Source organism: Mauremys mutica, chromosome 14 (assembly GCF_020497125.1).
Source record: "Mauremys mutica isolate MM-2020 ecotype Southern chromosome 14, ASM2049712v1, whole genome shotgun sequence".
Lineage (NCBI taxonomy): Eukaryota > Metazoa > Chordata > Testudines > Geoemydidae > Mauremys > Mauremys mutica.
The window spans coordinates 16,659,081-16,684,520 of record NC_059085.1 but is presented as its reverse complement, the minus strand read 5'-3'; the positions used below and the strand labels follow the sequence as shown (position 1 = coordinate 16,684,520).

At 39.1% G+C, this 25,440-nt stretch overlaps 1 long non-coding RNA gene across 1 annotated transcript in view; it reads right to left on the bottom strand.

Moving 5' to 3' along the window:
* Positions 1-2,419, bottom strand: part of LOC123349565 — an 81,139-nt gene extending 78,720 nt beyond the window's left edge. The window contains exon 1 of the long non-coding RNA XR_006573587.1: positions 2,287-2,419. This is a non-coding gene — a long non-coding RNA (uncharacterized LOC123349565). The remainder of the gene's footprint in view (positions 1-2,286) is intronic.
* Positions 2,420-25,440: the final 23,021 nt, after the last annotated feature.

Here is a 25,440-nt window from a genome sequence, read left to right as displayed (position 1 = left end):
AAGTAAATTAGTAGATTTAATTATAGTTACCGTGGGATTGTTGAAAGTGGATTGCTATAAATATGGTGGTAAAGCTGTAATTTTGTTATATTCAGGACAAGGGTGCTTGGCCATACTGGGATTTTTTGGTGCTAATTACAGTGCCTCCAAGCAATGAGGCAAGAGAACCGCTTTAATATCATTTGCAAGTGGCTTTTGTTTCCTTCAATTGCTATTGTAAGAAAGTGCATTTATAAAAAAAAAACATTTGGCTGATGAGTTGTATAATTGACATAGTTTAACACCAGCTACAATGTACCAATCAGGAAACTAAAATATGTGCTTCTAAAAACCATGGTTAACAAAGAGCATTGGCACTTTGGTTACGGCAGCTCTCAGCATCTTACACAGTCTGTGATTGCTTTTCTTTTCTGCATTTGGGGAGAAGAGGGCATGTTTATTTTTCTTCTTACTCTATCCCCTTTTGTGCTTGTTCATTTGCTAGGTGCATAAAAGAGAGGAGGTCACTTGTGCACATGGGATAAAGAGGTATTATGAATTCCAAAGTGTTTGCTTCATTGGGGAAAGCACACAGAGCAAGAAAGCCCAAGAACATAACGTGTGAATTTCTAATGAATACTGTGCCAACTGTTCGAGAGTTTTTCCCCCCTACCTGTAGCAGTTTTATTCACTTGGGAGAGTACTGCATACAAGGTATTCTTTAGTAGTATGCTGGCTGCTATTTAATTTTAATAAATTTAATCCTTTATATCAATGTAATATTCTTTAGACGAGCACTTCCAAGACAGATTAGAACTGAATTTAAGGGGATTAAAAGCTTCTCTTGCTAAAAACAATGTTTCAGATGGCAAATCCACTTATTTATGTCAATTTCAGTGGAATATGTTTTTGTCTTTCATGTGTTGCTACTGCTTAAAGAAAGGCATGCTTTCACCATGACTACAGCCTTTCTGGCTCTGCTTTACATAGGTGGTAATGTTCTTTTCATTCAGTACAGTAAGCCATTCTGGGAAAGTTTGATGGCTTCCATAACACGGAGAGAGACCATTTTCTTTCTTATGTAGTGAAAACAATAGGTCTAGTATCTTAAAAGTACCAATCCCCATAGTAAATGAGAAAATCCGGGAGAAGTGTAACATGAGACATACAGAGAAAAGTTCTCTGCCATTTTTCCTACTTTACTGTAATAGGAAGGATCTTATTTTCTATGAAATCCTACAGCTTTTGAGAGTTATAGACAAGCAAAGCTTCCACAACTGAAACTACATAAGAAGTTGTGGGTAGGTAGAATAAGGATCTCCACTCTGGAATTGGGCTAAGACAACAGAGCTCTACCAAAATGGGAGGTAGTATGGTCAAGCCCAGGGGTTCTCAAATATTTTCATAACTCAGAGCACATCTTAATAGAAAGATTGTCTCATGGACACTTCTGCTCCCATATATGATATCACAGACCCTTCTGAGATGCAAACACACAGGCCATTTCTCCTCCTATTTACGATCATGTAACAATACTGTGGCAACTGCAGCAGTTGCTTACACAGAGGGGTAACACCAGGAAAACAATGTAGTTTAGTTGTCTTTTAATGCCACATATCTATGTTTAGAGCCATACCAATGCAGAGAAAACAACATAGAACTAGACTAGTACACTTCCTCCAGAACCTATTAGATTCTAACTTCTTATTTAAACTACATTTCTTTATATTGCACAGGCAGGTTCTGCTCTAACGTCTCATATATATACACAATACTTATGCAATAAGGTCCCAAATTCTACAATAGGGGCTTGAAATCACTTAAACTCCCATCAATCTCAACCCTAAAGGAGATCAGTTAGAGAGGTCTCATAATTAGAGCTGAAAGGATAGTGGGAAAAGATATCCGAATAGTCATTCCGTTTTTAAAGTGAATTTCAGTCTGACAGCCTTTGACATTACCTTTCCATGAAACTTTACTATCACAAGTGCCTGAGGAACATGAACTTTAGCTCAAATACTCAAGCATTTACCTACAGCAATTTTCACTGACTACAAAGTTCCAAGTTTGCAGGGTTGCTTGGGCCATCACATTAACCAATCAGCAGGAATTAGGAAAGGACCCCAGGGAAGAAGGGCCATGCCTTTTTAACCAGGTGGACCTATTTTCCCACAGTTGTTTGGTCAGACAGAGAAAATCATGAACTAGTGCTTACCTTTTCCTCCCTTTGTTACCAAACTGTGGGAGTCTAATTTCAGATCAAGCAAGCAAAGAAACAGAAAGCTAGCCGTAGGAAATGGACCTTACCTTTTAAAGGAGTTTAAGACAGTGCAAAGCAACCTTGAGCTTCTGAAAGCCTAGGGGGAAGGGAAGTACGCCTGTCAATCTCCTCTTAACAAAGCATGCTGGGAAGGGGCAGAGACAGGGGTCTATAATATAGGCTGGTCTACAGTTCATTAAGTGCTCATGGAAATGACCTTAGGGAAAGAAAAGCTATTTAAAGGAGCTTGGAAAAAGAAAATGGGTGGGGGGGGGAGGATTCCTTAAACCTGTGGGGGATGTCTCCTCGAGCTTGAAAATAGCCTATTGTATATTGGAGAAGTCTTTAGGAATTAATATCATTAACTGAAGTGGGGAACTGGACTATATAAATGTTATTATGCCTGCTAATATAATAAACACCTTAGGTGAAATCTTGGCCATAATGAAGTTTTACCTTTGATTTAATGCAAACAAGTTTTCACCCCTTAGATTTTAAGAAATTACTGTTTGTGTTTTATTTTAACCTACAGTCTATGGTGTCCAGGGAATCCTGGCTTGCAGGGGCTAGTGAATTAGTTATGTAAGAGATTAAATCAAGGAACAGACACAATACACTGTCTCTTATGTAACTGATCGATGGAGCACAAATTTAGGATTACAAATCGTCATGACTGATTTGCAGGCCATGTATTTGGTGAAGAACTATTAAATCTAAGAATTTCATTATCTGTGCAGAAGTTTGTTTTAAAAAATGAAATTAGGCCAAGGCCATCAAATAAATTCTTCTTTTGGAAGTATTTGCTTAGGTCTATTTATTGCTGACATTCATATGAGAGGCGTGTGCAATACACCCATTTATTTCTGAGTTGTATTTTACAAATAATTTAATGTTTAATTGTAGGTTAAGCAACTGCAAGAGGGAATCCAACTTTGGTGCATATAAGGTGTGTATTAGTACCTGTGTAGATCATATGTTGTTAAATTTTGTCTTTTCAGGCAACCTCTTCCCTCACCTCACACACTTCTGTTATTTAAGGGAATTTCAAAATGATTCTGTAAGAAAATATTCTGTGAAATATTGTTTATTGAAATGATTCGCAGTGTAATTTACTTTCCCACTAGATAGCTACATTCAGTTACTTCTTTTGGGCCACTGATATTATAGGAGCCGCTGTCTGGTTTCTATCATGGCATTAAAATATTGTTCATGTTACCATCCCAGACATTGCTTCCAAGACTGAATCTCAGAGCATCTGAAAATGCCAGGGGTACCTTTTCAAAGCACTGCTCAAGGATTTAGTTGCATGGACTCCCATGGATATTCAAAGGGGCTGCACAGCAAAAGATTTGTACCAACTCTGAACTATACAAACTTCTATAGTTTTATAGGAAGGGGCTGGTAGACAGAAACTAACCCCAAGCCTAAATGTTTTAAATTCTAAGCCCCAACTTAAAACAGGAAAAAGAGACATTTTAACCTTTTACTCGTCATGGCACTTAGCGAAATTGTAACTGCCAGCAGCATATCTACAATGAAGAAATATATATATGTACGACACTGTGTGTGTGAAATATTGATGGCTTGGTGTGCCATATTAGCATGTAACTTAAATTACACTGATTATAAACTTTTTAACCTATGGATAAAACACACAGAATTCTTATCTGGGAAGAAAAAAAAACCCATTCAAGAATATATAAAGTTTAAGATTAGGGCTGAAATTTCACTGGAAAATGTAGCGCAAAAATATTGCTAATTTTTAATTACATTTTCAATGGCAGATATTGGGCTGTCAGTGGCTCTTCTAAAATTGTTTTAATTGAAGTTGCATGAAAATCTGGGGAGTTCAGCTTGAGTTCATCTCCCAAACCCATCCTGATTTCATTAAACATCTGATCTTTCTTTACGTGCCAATAAAAAATATTTATTATCAGTATCTGCTTTGTAACTATTTTTTTTAAAGCATTGTCTCTTCTATTCATTAAAGCTGAAATCTACTTCTCCCATGTCAAGCCAGAGCCATCAGGCTCTATGTGGCAGAAGCATAAGGTGGACTGGGAGATGAAATCCATCCCCAGATTTGGGTTCAGGATGTGGGGCTGCTGAAAATCCTTTCTGCTCCTTCCCACCATCTAGCCTATGGGCTGGACTAGTAGCTGCAGCCACTCTGCCTTACTCTTTTCATGTTGGAGTCTCTGGATCCACGAAAACAAGCTGCTTGCCCTCTTCACAGTCAACTCTGGGCCAGTAGATCCAGTGAATTCATTAGAAGTACAATGTAATATGCAGCAGCTTAGGTTATGGCCCAGCATATGCTACTGTGGGGTGTAGGGTGCGTAGAGGATTTTGTGTGCCGCTGTTCTCCCTTCATAGCTCCACTATCGGTCTTAATCACTCTGGAGGGCCTTACACTGGATTGCCACACTGGAGGTGATTTTTTACCCTTAGGTGTTGTCTACACTGGGGGTTTTACCCCCAATTCCAAGCAGAGGGGCAGCCACCAGCATAACTGCAGCACTGTAAACCCTGCGTGTACAAAGGCAAAGTTTCTATTTCCACTGGAGAAGCTCATCCCTTCTGGAAACCAGGCTAAGCTGCAAGTTTTGGTTTGGAACAACTTAGCCTATCTATCCTAAGGGGCTGCACCACTGCAACTATACCGGAATAGCCAAAGATGACTGAAAGGAAAAACATCCCCGATGCACAAAAGGCTTTATCTTCCATTTGGAGGTGTTTTTTTTTAAATTTCAGAAAATAAAAAATTCTAATTTCTTTTAAAATAAACCTTTTATAATCATTCAGAACAAAGAGAGAGGATTCCTGTGATTTCATTGGCAGGTCAGAGTTTCTAGGGGCCGGCTGAGGAAAAAAGAAAATCTGTTTACTTTGTAAAAACTGAGAATCTGTATGAGACTGTATAAGATTAGAACAGTTTTATAAATGGTCTAAACGTACCAGTGTCAATCCTAAAATCCAACTATGCAAAGAAATCATGCCTAAACTTCTGTATCAACTCTAGCTGTAGAAACTTAAGCAATTTTCCAAAGATGATGTGACCATCTCTTATGTTAACTATTAAGTCATACTTGCATCTCACTGTTATCAATAACTTACTATTGGTTTATGCTTAGCTGTTATGCAACCTTGCTTGCAAACTCTGTGTGTGTGTGTGTGTCTTCTGTTTTGCTGAATCAAATTGCAATGTTTCTGCCCAGAGTCCAGCTGGACTTACCCAGCGTTGTTTCATGTATTTTATATACTCAAAATGCACTAATGACAGTTTATAATATCATTATCTACAGTCAGAGATATTATAACTTCAAGAAATGGAAAGAAAGTGCAGCCATATGTGGAAATGCTTTATTTTGTGCACTTTTAACCCTCAAGATAGTACAGCTGCAAAAGATAGGGACAGCCATTGAGGGGGTGAAAAAAAAAATCCAATGTCTGCAAAAGCATTTTGTACATTTCCCTCACTGTTGCCATGAAAGAGAATTGGGTTATTCGGATGGTAAATAACAACCAAGAACTATTTTTTCATAAAAAATATTTTTGAATAGGATTCAAATGTGTTCCTTATTACACGGTTTGATAATTCAGTGATGCTTTATCCCCCCATAACATATGAGCTGATTTAAACCTTCACTCCAAACAGCCTAGGGGTTATTAGGAACAGTGTGGACTGAGTATGGATTAGGTTTAAAAGTAATAAAAAAGTAGACCTGTTGGTTAGGTGAAAAATTCACTATCAGATTCCTGAGTGCAGCTTTCTTTTCATGTGCAAACTGCATTAAATGAGGCATTTAATTCAACAAATCCATAGTTCTGATCCACCAGAAATAGAGACTGGGTTAGTTCAATTTGTAACAAACGATCTCCATATGATCAAAGTCCTAAGAGCTGATTCCAACATACTGCTTAAATTAGTCTAACACCGAAGTGTTTGGCTCTGGGACAATATTTGGAATGTCTTACCAGAAGAAAAATTCCTTTGCACACATGGTTCTAATATCAGGGAATGCCAACCTTACTTTTTAATGGGCTGACAGGGAGCCTCGGCGCTAACTTTCTGACTCCAAAAAGTTCTTGTGCTGTCACCCGCAAACCAGCTTGGATAATTTTTCCTTGGCTTCCTTATTAAAGACTGAATGAAGGGATTGTGTGGCTTTCTTAATGTCACTTGGTCTGCTTGCCATAAATTCAAGCACTCATGATGAAAGCTCCACTTATATTTCGCTGGGAAATGGAATCAAGGAGAATGCACCCTGGTTCACAATAAATAACTAAGGTTGAGTTATTAAGTGTATTTCATATACCAGGCCCTTATTACATCAGCAGTTTAGATAATGGCTTCTTAAAAAATATTTCTGTACAGAAATATATGAAGAAAGGGTTATACACAGGGGTTCCTATGCATGGAAATCAAAACAGACAGCTATAGCAATAACTTAAGACTATATTAACAAATATAGAATATTTATATTTTTACATGCTGCTGTCTGTTTAGATTAAACAACTGTAGAAATAAGAATGGTAAACTATTTGCTCCAGCCCTGCCAAAGGCTTCTCAACTGGGATTGTTTGTTTGCTTTGCAGAATGAAGGCTTGAGCTGTTTAGACTGTAGTTCCAATTTTAGAGGGTGCTAATTACTCTCGACTTCTGGACCCATATATTTCTCAGAATCTGAGGGCCTATGAAAATGCCTCACAACTGTCTTGTATGGAAAGCGAAGAGGCCAATGGTCAGGCAAGATGGGTACTTGGGTGCTTTATATGGCAAGATAGCAGCAATGGAAATTCATGCTTGTTGCTTATTTATTTGAGGATAATGGACAACACTTTCAAAAGGCCTTATCAGAATTTTTCTCTGCAATTTTATATTTTTGAATGGTAACCCCTCAATGTGAAATTGGTCCATATAATTAAACCAGAGAAGTCTATTTTAATTTATATTGTATTACTTTAAATAAAGAATATGCATTATTTCATGCCCGTTAGTTGTACATTAGAACACATTTAATTGGCACAAAACCTGAGACAAACAGAAATGTGCCAATAATGTAATTGTCCCAATTATCAGACTCACACTATATTGGTCGATATTTGCAGTTACGCCATGATTATTTGAAAAATACATAGTTTGGAGCAGTAGACTATTGGAAAGCTGTACTGAGAGTAGACTGACATTTTTTAGTGCCAGAATAGATCAAGGAAGTGAAGGACTGGAAGGATGAAACCTGGGAAAATTCATACAAAAACTGCACAGGTAACTATTTTGAACAGGTGGTCAGATATGCCAATTGAACAGACTTTAAGAACAAATTCCAACAGTAATCCATTGTCTAGGGTCATTGACATACCTTGCGTGGAATCTGTTCCATACAGCTGCTTGAAAAATGAGAAACCACTCTTGAAAAATTTCAGTTATTTTCCCCTCAAAGTGTCCCCCCCCCAAAAAAAATCAAAATCACACAAACACATTTTTCAGTAAACAACAAATTTTGATGCAGTTTGATGATTTTTATAAACATTTCAAGATCATGGCACTTTTCTTGCATAAAATGAAACATTTCAATAGTGGCAAACAACTTTTTAATGACAAATTCTGTTTTAAAAAACAAAACACCATTTTTAATGGAAAAAATTTTGTTTAAAATTTTTGACTGCAGTTGGCAATTAAGCAAGAGGGCCATTTACCAGGGTGCCAATTAAGGGTAAATCGTGTGCTTGGTTGAAACCTCTGGACTCATTAGTTTGCACAGGAAAAAAATCCTAAATAGACTAATATTCTGCAATTAAAGAGAGTCACATAAGCTCATGTGTATCTGGTTGTGACTGTGAAAGGCCTTTCAAGCAGGGCAGGATGCAAGCTACTTCTGCAGGTAGAGCAGTCTATACCAGTCTCTAGATGGTAACAAGGTATGGGGCTGGGCATGCCTTGAGGAATTTATTTAACAGTGGTTTTGTAGGGCATTGATATTTGTTTTAGCTATTAATTTAAGAGTTTTCTTAGCGAGCACATTAATAGTCACATGATGAAATGGAACCCTCCCTCCATCCCAAATTGACCAAACTGCATGTACGACATTTTAAAGGACTATAAAGAGAACAACAAAGGCATTGGACTTCTGAACCTCCGTGCCAAATCTGCTGCCTCTAGTGTCCATGCTGGCCAAGAGCAAAGTTTTCTGTGCTGAATGGTGTAGGTGTAACACTTTCAAAAGCTACAGTGGGCTCCAAGGCCAGTTCTGTGACTTCCTATAACATTGCTTGATAGGACCATCCCAGCGTCTCTTTTGGCAGCCTGACCTATCTGTCTGGTGAGGGTGATGGCACTAGGAGGGGAAAAGTTACAATTAGGGAAATGTACTTGTGTATACTATCACGTGAGTTGTAGTGCACGGACACTATGGAGGGGTTGATAGCAGCTCTACAGCTAAAGTTACATGAGTCTTTTGTCTTTTTAACATCTTAAAACATCTCTGGAGCTCAAGTGGGTTGCTTTAGAAAATGCAAAGAGTCAAATATACTCTTCGAGGGAACTGTATATGTTTTCCTATGTTTTGATGAAACAGTTTCATAGGAATGTGTTGATTTCTATAAAAATGTCAATGGAAAAGTGTGGAAAAGAATAATTAAACTTTCTTGTTTGGATCAGGTTAAAACATTTACTTTTAACTTTATTATTTTGTTTTAACATTTAGATTGTATCTAATATTTTATATCATATCATAATGTTTCAACAGTATCAAAAATGAAACAATTTGATGTTTACAAACAGAATTATTTCTGCTCCATGGTAAATTTCACAATTTTGATTTTTTTTGTTCCGATTTAGAACAAAACCAAATTTCAAACTATTGGAATTTCTATGGAATGGAAATTCTGTTTTCTGACCAGCTCTAATTTACACCTAAGCCCATAAATAAGTACATAAAAGGAGGAGGGAGAAGAATTGTTCTTCTTAACCTCTGAGGATAGGAAAAGAAGCAATGGGCTTAAATTGCAGCAAGGACGGTTTAGGTTGGACATTAGGAAAAACTTCCTAACTGTCAGGATGGTTAAGCACTGGAATAAATTGCCTAGGGAGGTTGTGGAATCTCCATCATTGGAGATTTTTAAGAGCAGGTTAGACAAATACCTGTCAGGAATGGTCTACATAGTACTTAGTCCTGCCATGAGTCCAGAGGACTGGACTAGATGACCTCTCGAGCTCTCTTCCAGTACTATGATTTTATGATTCTTTGATAAGAACAGCCATTCTAGATCAGACCAATGGTCCATCTAGCCCTGCATCCTGTCTTCTGATAGTGGCCAATGCCAGGTGTGTCAGAGGGAATGAAGAGAACAAGCAATCATCGACTGATCCTGTGTTCCACTCCCAGCTTCTAGCAGTCAGAAGCTAGGGACATCTAGAGCATGGGGTTGCATCCCTGATCGTCTTGGCTAATAGCCATTGATGAATCTATCCTCCATGAGCTTATCTAATTATTTTGTGAACCTCATTATAGTTTTGACCTTCACAATATCCCCTGGCAATGAGTTCCACAGATTGACTGTGTGTTGAAGAAGTACTTCCTTTTGTTTGTTTTAAACCTGCTGCTTATTCATTTCATTGAGTAACCCCCTGGTTCTTGTGTTATATGAAGGAGTAACTAACATTTTTCATTCACTTTCTCTGTACCATTTATGATTTTATAGACCTCTATCATATCCCTCCTTAGTTGTCTCTTTTCCAAAGATGAAAAGTTCCAGTCTTCTTAATTTCTCCTGTTCCATACCCTTAATAATTCTGGTTGCTTTTCTCTGTACCATTTCCTATTCTAATATATCTTTTCTGAGATGGGGCGACCAGAACTGCACACACTATTCAAGGTGTGGGCATACCATGGCTTCATATAGTGGCAATATAATATTTTCTATTATCTACGTGTATCCTAATGATTACTACTATTCTTGACTGCCATTGCACATTCAGCAGATGTTTTCAGAGAACTATCCACAATGACTCCAAAATCTCTTTCTTGAGAGGTAATAGCTAATTCAGATCCCATCATTTTGTATATATATAGTTGGGATTATATTTTCCAATGTGCATTACTTTGCATTTATCAACATTGCATTTTGTTGCCCAGTCACCCAGTTTTGTGAAATCCCATTGTACCACTTTGCAATCTGCTTTGGACTTAATTATCTTGAGTAATTTTGTATCATCTCCAACTTTTGCCATCTCATCGTTCATTCATAAATGATCTGGAAAAATGCATAATCAGTTGAACAGCACTTGTCCCAGTACAGATCCTGTGGCACACAACTATTTACCTCTCTCCATTCTGAAAACTGATAATTTATTGCTACCCTTTGTTTCCAGTTACCTTACCCTCTTATTCCATGACTAAGGCTACAATTTAGTCATGGGTATATTTAGTAAAAGTCATGGACAGGTCATGGGCAATAAACAAAAATTCATGGGCCTTGATCTGTCCGTGACTTTTACTATAAATAACCCTGACTAAATCTTGGGGTGGGGGTGTTGCTGCTGGGGGGCGGGGGGCACCAGAACGGTTGCTGCTGGGGGGCGTGGGGCCAGAGGGACCGCTGTCAGGGGCCATTGACAGTGGCTGCTTTGGCGTTCCCCAGGACCACTGCTCAGGTGGCCTCTGAGGCCAACTGCACCGGCTGCTGCTCAGGCGGTTCCTGGGGCCAACTGCCTGGGACCGTCCGAGCAGTGGCCAGTGCAGCTGGCCCCAGGGTCGCTCCAGCAGCATCCAGTGTGACTGTCCCCAGGGCCACCTGAGCAGCTGGTCCTGGAGCCAGCTGCTTGGGCAGCCCTGGGGTCAGCTACACTGGCTGCGGCGGCAGTCATGGAGGTCATAGAAAGTCACAGAATCCATGATTTCCTCAACCTTGGTGACAGACACAGAGCCCTACCCATGACTTCTTACTTTGCTTAAAAGACTTTGACGAGGGACCAGGTCAAAGGCTTTCTGAAAGTCCAAGTACACTACATCCATCGGATCACCTTTGTCCACATTTGTTGCCCCCCCTCAAAGAATTCTAATAGATTGGTGAGGCAAGATTTCCCTTTACAAAAGTCATGTCACATACCCTGTTCATTGTTGTGTCTGACAGTTCTCTTCTTTAGTAGCGTTTCAACCAATTTGCTTGGCACATTCCATATTTCCATCTTAACATACCCATCCGAAGCATAAGGGAGTTATTCCTTTTCTAGGGATAAAGTAAATGCTGGATTAGTCCAGCATACCGAGTGTCTCCATTTTGTTGTACCCTCCAGCACACCTTCCTTTCCAACAAAACACACCTTTTCTTGCTCCACAGGTAGAGTAAGAGAGTGAGGCTACACTACAAAGATAAGTCAACCTGTGTGAGCTTGACTTACATGAATTACTGCAGTGGCTGATGTCCACACCACCCTCCTTCTGTCAGTGGGACGCATCCTCACCTGAAGCGCTTCCACCGACTGAAGAGGGGCAGGAGGGGGTGGGGGGGGCTGAGAGCCAGTGCTCTCAGCTCAACACAGCTCCCCCACAGGAGCCCAGCTATTCCCCAGGACTTCTCGCCTTCCCACTCCCAGCTGGGAGCCAGGGGGCTGCTGCCAAGGGCTTCTTGCCTCCACTGGGGAGATCCACATTGGGAGTCCAGTCATCTGCCCTGTTCCCGGCGGGCAGCAGGGCTCCCAGTGGGGAATGGGTAGCCCAGGCAGCAGCCCAAGCTGGGAGCGTGGGTGGCAGCCCCACTTGGAGCCGAGACCAGGCACAAGCTCCAGAGCCACCTTTCTTGTTAGTTTTATGACTCCATCAGAGCCTTGAAAATGACAAGAATGACAGCCAACAGCCAATAAAGTAACACACTGCATCGCACCCCAACTACATCAGGGGCTTTTAGGGCACACCAGCGGGGTCCATATGGGCTAGTTAGTGTGCAACATAATAGTGCACATTAGAATTTTACCACGTGGGTGTGGACTTACACACCAGGTAGACAAGCCCTCAGAGGCACACTAGAGATAATTTATATCATGGTATATGTACATGGTTTAGGGCAAGATTTTCAAACGTGCTCAGCATTGGCCTAATTCTGCCTCCACTGAAATCAATGATATAGCGCCCATTAATTTCCATGAATGATACCACTTAGGTAGCTACGGAGAATTTATCTGCAGAGTTAGTGCAACATAGGCAGCAATGATGCACACTTCTTAATGCTGCCCTGCCAATCTAGTTCAACCCTGGCCTGGAGGGACACTCTCCAAGGCAAGGTAACCCATGGCCTTTCAATCGTCTCTTCTGAGATTGCCAGTAAGGTCCGTTGCCAACTATACTGGTGTTTTTCACGTGGGATGGAACAGAGACCATCAAACTCATTTCACATTGATCACTTAACAGCCATCACAGAGTAACAACTTTGGGGCACTACCTGGGGTTGGACTTGAACTGGTGACCTTGAAACAAAATAAATTACGTGAAAGCTGAGATGCCGTGATGGTAAGTGACAGAAGAATAGAGCTCAGAAGCTGTTTCTAAGAGATTCTGTATTCATTTAAGAAATGTGTCTGTTCAGCCAATTTATTCATTTGACAAGTTCCTTTTTAACAATCTTAATTCACCATTTAGCCTAAGACGGCCTTTTAGTTTATTAGATATTCATTGAAAGAGATTTTAGCATAAATACAGTTCCAGAGAGGATTACTGCACAGGGAATCTATTCTTTTAACCTACTTATTCAGATATCAAGTATTTGTTGAAATGGACTTGTATTTACTTAGTCTGGTAATGAAGTCTAGAAAAGCTTTTCTGAAAAGGAAATTTTTTTTTGGTCAAAAATTCACTTACTTAAATAGTTTTCAAAGTGTTCTCAGAACAAAGATTTCAAAGATACAGCTTTGGCTAAATATTTACTTTCTTTGCTGTACAGTAGTTTTTACTTGCCATGGAAAAGTGCACTTGATTTTTTTTTTGTTTAAATTTCTTTGTTTCTAGTTGTGAGATATATATGTCATTTCTAGAAGTATGGAACTAATTGAGGAATATGTCCAGCCCTTGTTGAGGTGAACAGGGCAGATAAATAAAAACTCCATCGAACATAAATCTCCTCCAGCAACATCAAAGAAACAGGATCCTGCTAAGTGTATTTGTATAATGCAGTAATTTATGCAAAAAGCAGCTTTTGTCAGCAATGCAACAAAGCAGCTTTGATAAATGTCCCCTAATTTATTGTCATGTATCTCAAATCAAAGTAAAACATTTACAGCCTGCAGACTGAAGGAACCCAGGCCCAGTATACTTCAAGTTATTTTTTTCCCCCTCCCTTGAAGTAGAAAAAGCTAAGTTGGGCAAAAGGTTAAAAAGGATCTGTTTTGAATGTTAAGTACTTTTTACAAATTATAGAAGAGAAAATAATAATGAAGCTGCTTAAAAAGTGACAGAAAAGCCTGTACAAATTCAGATTAAAAAATCCTCTTAGTTATTCTCTTGTGGATGATACTAGACAAGTCATGACGTGCGCATTAATTGTACTTTATAGAAAAGTACTCGAGTATGTGAAGTTATAAAAATCTTAGAATAACACAGGAAATGTAAATAGTAAATGTATTTGCCCAATGTTCTTCCTCCCCCACTCTGCCATTCATAAATTCTTTCAGAGCAAGGATCTTTAACAGAGATGAGGCACTCTCACATCAGACTAAATAAGAATTGTGGATGAAATTTCGGCAGTTTGCAAGTGCCAAAATCCATCCCTGGGATGAGCGTTTAAGGATACAGCATAGCCTCACCTAAGCTACTTTTCCAGCTTGATCCAGCACCCTTTGAAGTCAATAGTAAAGCTCACATTGATGTCCATGGTGCAAGATCAGGCAACTTTTGAATTTTGACGGCAGCTCCTCCGTGCCTCTTGCTGGGTGTGTTAGAACTCCTCGCTTTACATAAATGCAGATTCTGCTGCCTTGTTTTTGAATCACCCCATCACTACCTGTGCTGCACATAGGGGCAGAAGCCTTAATGTATGACCACTCTCATGTTCAGCCTAATTCAGTCACCAGCCTTAATCATCGGTCTTAAGTGGTGTGGAGGGCCTTGTGCACCAGGGAGAATTTCACACCACCAAAGAAACACCTCCCCCATTCGTACTGCAGAGTAGTTCTACACTGTCAACTTTGCACTTCATGTATTTTTCACATGAACATTTGATTATCTTTAAAACATAGGTAAACTTCAGGCATTAAACTATTGACACTTTTAAAGGTATAACCCCCTGACATGCTAGTCCATGCCATCTGTTTCTGAAGGCTGCCAGAAACTCAGCTTTTGCTGACCGTCTCATTTTGCACCGCACTCATGGTGAATTGCACTCAGAATTCGTGGCAATGAGGCAGGAATAAATTATTCTGAACTCCTTTTCCAGTTTCCCGCTGAAAAGTGGCAACCAACAAAACTGGAACACCATGCACACTTATACTGTGAATAGGTGCAGTGTTTATTGCATCCTGGCTGTCTTCAAGCAAAACAGAAGAGAGAACGTAATGGGCCACAATAAATTTAACAGAAACAATTATGACATGGATTATCGGAGAGAAATAGTATCTTATTCACAGTGGAGGTTGACAGAACTGTTCAGCTTTGCTTGATTGGCTGAACATTACTCACATTCTGCTTCTGAAAAGATGGTCCTTTGTGCAATGAAATGGCCCCTTAGCAAGAGAACATTCCATAATTTTTAAAGTGTGCATAAAAGTGCTTTATAATTCACAGGCATAAGAAGCAATGAAGTTTGGTAGGAGGTAGCATGTAAAGGAGGAATCTAGCTTAGCAGTTGGTTTGATTATGTGAAAAATAAGCCCAAACATTAGCTGTAGCAATACGGAACAAATGGGTTCCCAAGTTGGTCTTATAATAAGAACGGGCACACTCCAAAAGTAATCTGCTTGAACTACTTGTCTGGACTGAAACTTTTTGAGGTCTCTCTCTTTCAGCAGATTCTCAAGTACAGGGCTGGCATTATGATTTATGGAGCCCTATACTGTTGGCAGTGAAAGAGGAAAACAAATGGCAAGATGCCTCCCATTCCAGCTCAACTGTGTAGGTGCCTCTCTTCTAGTTCTGCTGCTGAAGGGGAAAGATAGGGCCAACCCAGGAATCGTAAGCCTGTGCAAAGCCCTAAGCAGTCATTTGCTTTTCTTGTGATTCATATTTGACCTGATCCCAAATCTCATTGCCCTTCCTCTGAGAGATCTTCCCAACAAGCTCCTGGTACACCATGACCTTCACTTTCTTTGAATCCTCAGTAGCTCCCAATGTGAACGCTCACAGTTGTGGAAAAAAGTTATGGTGCTCAATAGTTCAGGCAGACTTTCTGTTGGATCTCCTGTGTTTCTGAATTTGAAGACAATCTATGCTGGCGCTTCCCTGCTAAATGTGAACATTATTATTACAGTCTGAGGCACAAGGCCTAGCTCCAGCAACTGGGCCCTGGAACTTCATTTTCAAAAACAGGGGGACACTTAGTTTATCTGAACACAGCAAAGATCTGAAAACGGTTCTGGTTCATTTTGGACCAGGAACCACAAAAAGGAGAGAGAGCATAGTTCTGGTTCATGTCTGTTCAGTCTTTAACTCTGTTGATACTACTGTCAAGGGTACCAATTAGTGATAATTGTGATTTTGTGAGAACGATAAATGTCCACCGGGAAGTAGAGTGAAACCAAATCATTTTGCACAGACACATCATTTTGCACAGCAAACATCTATCGGGTGATAATTTAGAGTACCTTGGGCCCTTCATGATGCCAAACATTTATTTCAGAGATTCATAGAGTCCAAGGCCAGAGGGGACAATTCAAATAATTTAGTCTGAACTTCTTTCCCTGGCCTGAAGAGGAGGAACTGCTCAGTGCACTTGGAAACCTCGTACCTTCTACCAACAGACGTTGGTGCAATAAAACATATTATCTCACCTACCTTGTCTCTCTCATATTGAGACCTATCAGTTATCCAGCTTTTAATCCATTTAATGTGTTCATTTTACAGTCTTCTAATCAAAATGTCATGAGGTACCAAGTCAAAAGTCTTACAGAAGTCTAAATATATTATATCAACACTATTACCTTTATCAAGCAAACTTGTAATCTCATCGAAAAAAGATATCAAGTTAGTCTGACAGAATCTATTTTCCATAAACCTGCATTGATTGGAATTAGTTATATTACCCTCCTTTAATTCTTTATTAATTGAGTCCATATCAGATGCTCCGTTATCCTGCCCAGGATCGATGGCATTTAATCATTCATACCTTCATATAATGAGAGATATCTATATGAAATTTAGCCCGTTCCACTACTGTATAGAAAAAAGTGGGAAAAATTATGTTCTTTCATCGCAGTAGAAATCCAAAGAAAGTAAGTTTGCCCCAGTAATTTGTTCAATTTTTTTTAACCTAAGACAAGTCTGACTTAGTTTATAATAAAACAAACGTACAACTTCAGTAGTATAATATCCTTCAAATGCAGCTATTTTAAAATGTTTTATAACCCATCTGGTAGACTGAATCCAACCATTAGGCATGTTCCTGGAGGAAATGCTTTCCTCATCCAGATATCAATACGTATCTTATATGGTAAATCAGAGAAATGGTGCATTACAAACCTGGGCCTGCTGGTTAATAAAACGGAGACATGACTGAAAGTGGAAAGAAAGAAGTTGTAAAAAGAAGTTTTATTTTCTCAGTATAAAGGTTTTTGCCTGCTGGGGACTGAGTCTGCCACTCAACAGCACTAATTCCCCTATTAAAGCAGAACAAGCCATCTTTATTATGCAGTAGTAAATCTTAAATTCCCAAGTACTTTTTGGGGGGTTAAGGACACATTTAAAAGTGTCTTACTAACTTTATAATTGTACACCCTGTTTTAATATATCAATATTAGGCTGTAGGAACTTTTGCTACTGCGTGTCAATAACACTTGTACTGCTCATGTTAAGAACATCTAAAATATTTGCTAGCAAATCTAACCATAATTCACTAATTATGCATTTTTATTTGCATTGCAGTAATGCCTAGAGGCCCCATTCAGGCTCAGGGCCCATTGTGCTAGGTACTGGTGACCAAATGGGCAGAAGAGTAGTAAATACATATGGCAGGGCTATGGTGTGAAGGATCAGAAGCTTGTATCTGATGGAACAGGGAAGGGGTATTCACAGAAAGGATTCAAAGGGGAAGGGAGTGACATGATCAAATTCCAGACCGAGAAGCCTATCTTAGCAGCAGCTTTTTGAGTGGACCCGAGGGGAGCAAGGTGGGTATTGGGAAGGGTGGGGAGGATTTTAGGGTGGGAGATGCTGAGGATTTGGATGAGATTTTTAGCGGAGTTAGTGACCATTAATCACCCAGGGGAAACAACGAGCAATCCTTGTGGCACCTGAGAGACTAACACATTTATCTGGGCATAAGCTTTCATGGGTTATAACCCACTTATCAGATGCATGGAGTGGAAAATACAGTAGGCAGGTATAAATGTACAGCACATGAAAAGATGGGAGTTGCCTTACCAAGGGGCGGGGGAGGGTCAGTCTGCTAACGAGGCCAATTCAGTTAGGGTGAATGTGGCCCATACTAACCCAGGAACCAACCCCTGCAACAAACCCCATTGCCAACTCCGTCCACATAATTGAATTGGCCCCGTTAGTACTGACCCCCCACTTGGTAAGGCAACTCTCATCTTTTCATGTGCTGTGTATTATACCTGCTTGCTGGATTTTCTACTCCATGCATCTGCTGAAGTGGGTTATAGCCCATGAAAGCTTATGCCCAAATAAATTTGTTAGTCTGAGGTGCCACAAGGACTCCTCATTGTTTTCACTGATACCGACTAACAAGGCTACCCCTCTGAAACCTGTCACCCAGGGGAAAGACTCAGGAGTTTTTGTTTTTATTTTATTGTTTTATTTAAGAACTACAAGGCTCTTGGATTCAATAGCTATAATGCTAAAAGTAAATAAATAACCTAAAGCAATTTTCATAAGACTAGGTTTAAGTTTGGTATTCTGGTTCAATTCCATATTGCATAATGGAATATATATGTATTGTGTGGCAAAATCCAGATCTGAACCTACCCATATCCTGAAGGGATTAGCTCCAGGTCTAGGTCTATATTTAGTTAACTATTGTATGCTCTGCCTACCTAAATTCCCCTTGCAGGTCCCATTGGAGACGATATTATACATTTCCCAGCCGACACCGATGAATGTTGATAATCATTCAGGAACAGATACTTGGCTGGGATCAGTGGGGCTATGCCAATTTACACCAGTTTATTCAGGTGACAGTCACCCCTGTGCAGAGGGCCAACACAAGGCCTGTGCCCCACTCAAGTCCCATTTAATTCTTCACTGCATCGCATCTCAGAACTGGCTCCATTGCATTTCACCCCTATCCTTTGAAAAATGTTTTGTGGCCCTTCTGGATGAAGGATATAATACAGACCTGAAGCAAAGCTCTGTGTAAGCTCGAAGGCTTGTCTCTCTCTCTCTCTTACCAAAAGAAGTTGGTTCAATAAAAGCTATTACCTCACCCTCCTTATCTCTCATTAAAATTTTAAAATGTCTTGAATCTGAGTATGTCCTATTCTGAAGACAAATTAATCAATACTCCTTAAAAATAATTGTTTAGTAGAGCATGTGTAGCCCTAAGATTACAAACAAGTGAACTTACTCAGCAAAGAAAAGAATATTTGGGAACAAAATTTCAAGCTATCAGAGGGTAATCGTGGGGAAATAGTGCAACCCACTTTTAAGCTCACTTTTTAAAATGAAGTTGCCCTTGCCATGCTCATATCCCTTTTGTTTTTTGCTTTATATGAATATTGAGCACTTGTGTTTTACTGGCAGGAATCTTTGTGGGAAGTAAATTAAAAAACCAGGTGCATGTCTGGGGCACTGTCTCATCTGACCAATCTCTAACTGACATCCACATCGAATTTCAAATATCAGCAATAAATCTGAAGACCAAAAAAATTGTGAAACGGTACTTGACAGACGTGGATATTGTGTGAGCCGTCTATAGCATTCTAAGAGATTAAATCCAGCAAAGAAATGACTCATGCAATTTTTCATTTAGTTTCATAATTAGAAAGAACAAGAAGAATAAATACACTTTAAATTTTGGAAAATATTTTGATCATTAAAAATCCATTGACTAAAGCAGAAGTCATTTGTAGAGCTGTCTGACGAGAAGATGTTCACATTACTCCCTTCATGAGAGTTCAGTTCATGTGGCTGAATTAGGCTCACTCCATACCACAATCATCCTATGAATTTTCACTCATTATGCTTCTTCACCTAAAGGGAAGCCTTTGAGTGAAAGAATAATGATGCCCATGTCTATCATTTGGGTGTGCTGTTAGCATTAAATAAAGAATACTATCACCTGGCTCTTATATAGCACTTCTGATCAGTATATCACAAAGCACGTTATCCCATATTCCACATGGGAAAAATGAAGCATATAAAATATAAGGGTTTGCAATACAGTGACGGGCGACCAGTTTAGTAATGCACTAAAATCTGTTACAGCACGAGGTCCTATTTAGCGACGCTATTGTTGCGTTACTGTAGGTGCCAAACCGCCACTGTTTGTTAGAAGACACACCAAAATGCACCTATATAAGACCAGCCATGTATAGCTTTCAGCTCGAACTGAGTGGAAGAAAGATGCTGAAATTTGCTGCATTTATTGAAAAACTGGCACGTGTTTGTTTGAGGGAAATGGGCATCCAAGAACAAACCAACCTTAGAGGTTGCGAACGTTTGCAAACTCAAGCTGCTGGTGGGGTGTGCTGAAACTACAACATAAATAATTTCTGTAAAATTCAGCTTCACTATTTAGCTTCTCTGGTAGCAGTAATAAACAGTAAAGTAAGTGGGATGGGGGTGAAGTTAAGGAGTCAGATGAAGAATGTTCCTCTTATGAGATGGTTGAGAGGTATGGGGTGACCTGTCACCCGATTTATCAGCATCTCCCAATTTAGCTGAATTTCTCATGCTTTCTCATCATACATTATGTAACAGTAGATGCTTAGCTCATGCTTGACTGCTCTATGGAGGCCAATTAAATTGGCTGTAGTGTAATTTTACATTGTGCTGAACTCGCCCCACCCCCCTCAATCTGGTGATATGGAAGGCAGAGAGAAGGTAAGGGTCAAGATATGATTTGTTGTTGGGGTTTTGTTGTTGAAGTGCTAAACAGCTGCACAAAACCTACTCAGTTTATGAGAAGACACTGTGGGCTAGTTTTTCCCATATGGAACATGAACATTCTGCCCCAAAGTCATGTTAGTTGCTGCTCCGAGTTTTGCGTAAGACTTGCTCATAGAGGTTCCCACTGCTTTTCCCAGGAAAGCCTTTGAAACACTGTGATGAGGAAAGCGGAGCTGGAGACCGAGCAATATTGGTATCAATAGTTCTGCTGCTAACCTGTTCTCATAGCTTACTAGACTAACTGGAAGGAAGGTAGAATGCAAATTTATCTAAACTGTTCCCACAGCTTAATGTAACCTGGAAAAAAGGTATAATATCAATTTAACTTGTACTGGAAAATTTGAGTCTCCTAAAGAATGCTCCAACTGCATTGAAGGCCTTAGCTGCAGAGTTACAATAACGCATCTGGAAAAAGAAGGGACACAAAGAGAACCAGGCACTGGAATAGCTTTACAGAGACAGTTGCACTCCGATTAGCCAGCTGAAAACCTGCTAGTAATGTGAAGGGTTATAAAACCCCAGTACCATCTGTTCAGGCTAAAGGATCAAGGGAAGGTTCCTGGAAAGGAAAAGTTAAAGTTAAGTCCGTAGAATAGGAGCCTGACTAAAGAGAATCCTTACCTGAAAGAAGACTAGTTCACAAAAGCTCTTAAGCAGGTGCTTAATTTTAAGCATGTAAATAGTTTCACGGATGCCAGTGAATCTACTCACATACCTAAGTGCTTTGCTGAATCTTGGCCAGAGCACTCGGGGATGCCTAGACTTGAGTAACATGGGAGTTTTGGGGATATGTCCTTGTATTTTTTCTTGGTACACCAATAAGCTGCCTTTGTTCATGAACAGAACATCTGATCTCTAGGACTCTTTTTAACACCTGCCAATAACCACAAGCCTGTCTTAGGCTCCTGTCTTATGTATTGCTAATTAGATACAGAAGTTTTTCCTTTGAATGCTTATTTGTGTTCCATGTTTAAGAACAGTGACATGATCCCATTTCATATTAGTCCATTCATTTGATGGCAATGGGCAACTTGCAAACAGCAAAAAACTTAATATGGAAAATGCAATCAAACCTTGCATGAGCTTTACGTAACTTTTTTTTCTTCAGTAATCTAAGTCAAGTATCTCCCATACACACCTGAGCCTTTAGCTGTGCTATCTTGCCATTTCAGAACTGGTACGGTTAGCAGCCTAGTCTCATCTATCCTCAATTCTTGGTACTCTTCGAAGAATGAGTAGAATTCAACTAAAAATGCAGATTATATTTTTACCTTTGTTATTATTTGTTTGTTTAATGCTTATAATGTACTTAGCACTCTTAAAATTAGCAGCTAATCTGGAAACTTAATTATATTTGGCCATTCATTCTGCCTCCTCTTCCTTGGCTTTAATTTACTTAATACTAATGTCATTCCCCCACCTCCCAAACATTTCAGTGGATTCTAGCCTTAGTAGAGACGGGACCTGATTCTGAATACAGGTGAATATTCACAATTCCTGCTGAAACTAGTGGAATCTGTGGGTTCTCACTTGCACTCAGGATGATTAGGCCCTCATCTGTGTACACTCTATTATGTATTTTTTTGTTAGCAATTATACTATGGACAGGTAACGAGGTGTGTAGACTCAACAGTCTGGGAAACAGAGGGTTAAAAATCTAGTCCTATACAGAAAGGCAGCCCAGCTGTGATTGCAGAGGGATTCAGTCATCAGGTCATGTCTAGCACCAAAGCCTAACTGATCAGTGGGAGATTAATAGGGAAAATGCTGTTGGATTGAAGAGACAGGAAATAGCTGATCTCCCTGGGAATAGAAGTGTTATCAGGGAAGGAAGTCAAGAAGCATGTGGAAGACTAAAGGGTGATTTTTCTATCATGTGCCTCTTCGGGGCTGGAGGAAGTCTTTTGCTGTCATCCTAGCTCTGTAGGGGAGCTTTTTTATTACCATTGGGCTCCAAGAGTCCTTTTCCTATATTATGTTTAGACTCTGGATTCCTAGACGCACGTTTGGGATTTTGGCTGTGCCGCTTTCTTTTTGCAATCAGCTGCTCAACTAACACTGACTCCCTGGCATCTGAACTATAACCCTGTGTGCATGTAAGTTCCTTGTTCCAGCTGCCACCAGTCTGGCCAGCAATCATAGGCAGGCCCATTTAATATAATGTTAGTTCTTTGTGTTAACTAACGTTTGCGATGAAATTTTATCTCAATACTTTTAAAGCAGAGACAGCTGTGAATTGCTAATAGACACAAACAAGATCTTAATCCAAACTAGGCACGTTCAACAGTGTCTTAGATACATGTTGTGCAACAAGACCGCAAAAATTGAAGAAACCAAAACATATTAATTATTTGAAATGGAAACTCTTTAAATCTAGGCATCCTTTTTATATGTCTTGTTTAAATGCCACATTAATGTTTAAATCTTTGAAACTCTGTTATCTCAGCACACTTATGTTATATGGTTACATAATAAACTAAAACCACGTGTCAAAATGTAACGCTTCAATAAGTAAATGCAAATTACCAATAATGACCTTTTAAATTTGAAACATGACTTTACCAAAATTTAACTTTTCAAACAAATAAATGGACAGAGGATTATTTTTGTAAAGTTTGTTTTATTTCACAAATTAGTTTCAGTGTTTGGCATAGATAACACATATTTCAAAGAAGTTCACATTCAATGTGACTAGGACAAATTAAAAAAAAAATCCGAACCCTGGACGTATCATTAAAAACACATGGATTTTAAATTCTTTTTTTTTTAATACAGAAAATTGCATTATTAGATTTTGACCTTAAGGCTAAGCCAGGGTACATGTGTTAAAGGCCCAGGAACTCTGCACTGATCCACAGCACTGGGCCTGCATATTGACTGAATAATACTGTGCACTGATGTAATAGCAGCCTGCATATGTCTCATATTAATGTTATTTTCCTAATAGTAATAACAATAAAAGCCTACTTACTTTGCTATTGAGTTACCCTGTTTAGGATAATTTGCCCAGAAAAGCTCTCCTTGAGTATGTGAATCTATTTGCTACATATGTAGCATTTTATAATATATAATTGAAAATATTGAAATCACAGGGAGCTGATATTTTGATTCTAACACTAGCTTTTTGAGTATTTTTTCAATAAAAAAATCTGTTGTCTTTCTTGAATAATTTATTAGCAGGACTTTTGTTGTATTTCCACATGGAATTCATGAAGACAAATACTATTTTTTTGTGGGGAGAGTTTGGACGAGTGAAAATTCACACATAGAAAACAAATGAGCATGGGGAAACATTCCTCTTTGCTAATGGCTACTTGGTCTGTAGCCAGAATTCATACAGATCCTTAAAATCAAGTAAATTATGCCTGTAGTGATAGCTCCCTTTTGCTAGAGTCCCACAACAAGCACCAAATGGTGGCGTAGACTAGAGCTGCCAAATTTCATTTTTCACCTCCTGATTCCTTTCAATTAGAGTATATACATTTTGAACAGACAGTCCTATACATATATTATACATACATTATAGTACTAAAGGTGGAATTCAGATGTAGATACCTTTCAGATGCAACACCTTTCCAAAGTCATGATATCTGGGACTCGTTCTCTCTATTTGTTTAGCTGTTCACACACACACACAAGAGGACCAATTCTGCATACAGAAACCAGTGGGAGCTGAGGATGTGCTTCCGAGGACAGAATTTTGCCCACCTCTTTTCATCTCTGCATATTCAAAAAGAAATATGGCAGATATGGAAGCAATCATATACAGATCTTATTTAAACAGTCCACAAAAGGAAAATGGAGAAAACCAAGGAGGATTTGCTCTTTCATAGGTTTTCTTTCTGTCCCTTTTATAAGGGATGGTAGACTTTCTTTAAATAGTTTATTGGACATACAGGTTAAGAAATCTGCCACACATTGTGTTACAGATTAGATAAAATAACTGGTGAATTATGTGGCAGAAAATTAGGATGGATTACATGAATATCTGTTCAGACTACGATAAATATTTATAAACAATCTTCCTTGCAGAACATGTCTCTGTCATTCATTTCAGAGCAATGAAAAACCTGGAACAATGGAACTAATGACTACATTGTTCCAAAGTTAAATAGTATATTTAATAAGGAAAATAATAAAATGAGCCAAATTCTTTATGAACATAACAGTGAAGCAATTAAAATAAATGTGATTTTCCAGATCAAAACTTCTGCCTGTTAATTGCTATATGGCACCTATCCTAGTCATATGAATTTCCCTTGCAGCTGTTTTTATTTCATGATACATTTTGAAATCCCTAGAGCCTAGTCCTGGGATCTGACATAAAGACAGTTAGTCTGAAAACCAGGATAGTTATCGAGTGTTTATAATTTGTATAGATTAACTCTCAAGACAGGCCTTTGTGAACAATCACTGTTTCTTGCCATTTGCATTTTGTTTGCAATGTGTTTCCAATTAAGATAATTTATTGGTGCATATTTCTTATACTAAAGTATGGGGTTCTGTTGCCATATGTAGGAGAGAACACAAAGGCAACATCTTGAGAACAGTGTGGTGCCCTGAGCTTCTCTGGTAATTTCGGATAAGGGCTGTCATTACTGCATTCACTTAGCTAATAGTGAAAATGTTGTTATGAATTGTATGTGCAGTAAATAATATTAAAACTCACTTTTAAGATTCTGAGTCACCTGTTTAATTTTCTCTCTTAAAATAGTGAGCAATAGTGAGCAAAAAGTCTCCTTTTCTATCGGTTGGTTTCTCTCACTCCCTCATAATCATGGGACATTGTTTAGCCTAAGCTATGACAAAGTATGTCCCGTTCCAGTGAAATGGAACAGTTCAGTCACCAGGAGCACCAAGGTGATGTACAAAGGCAGGTCAGTGTGCCCTTCCCATTTATGCATCTCTCTGCCCTCTGATAGGCTGAGAAAG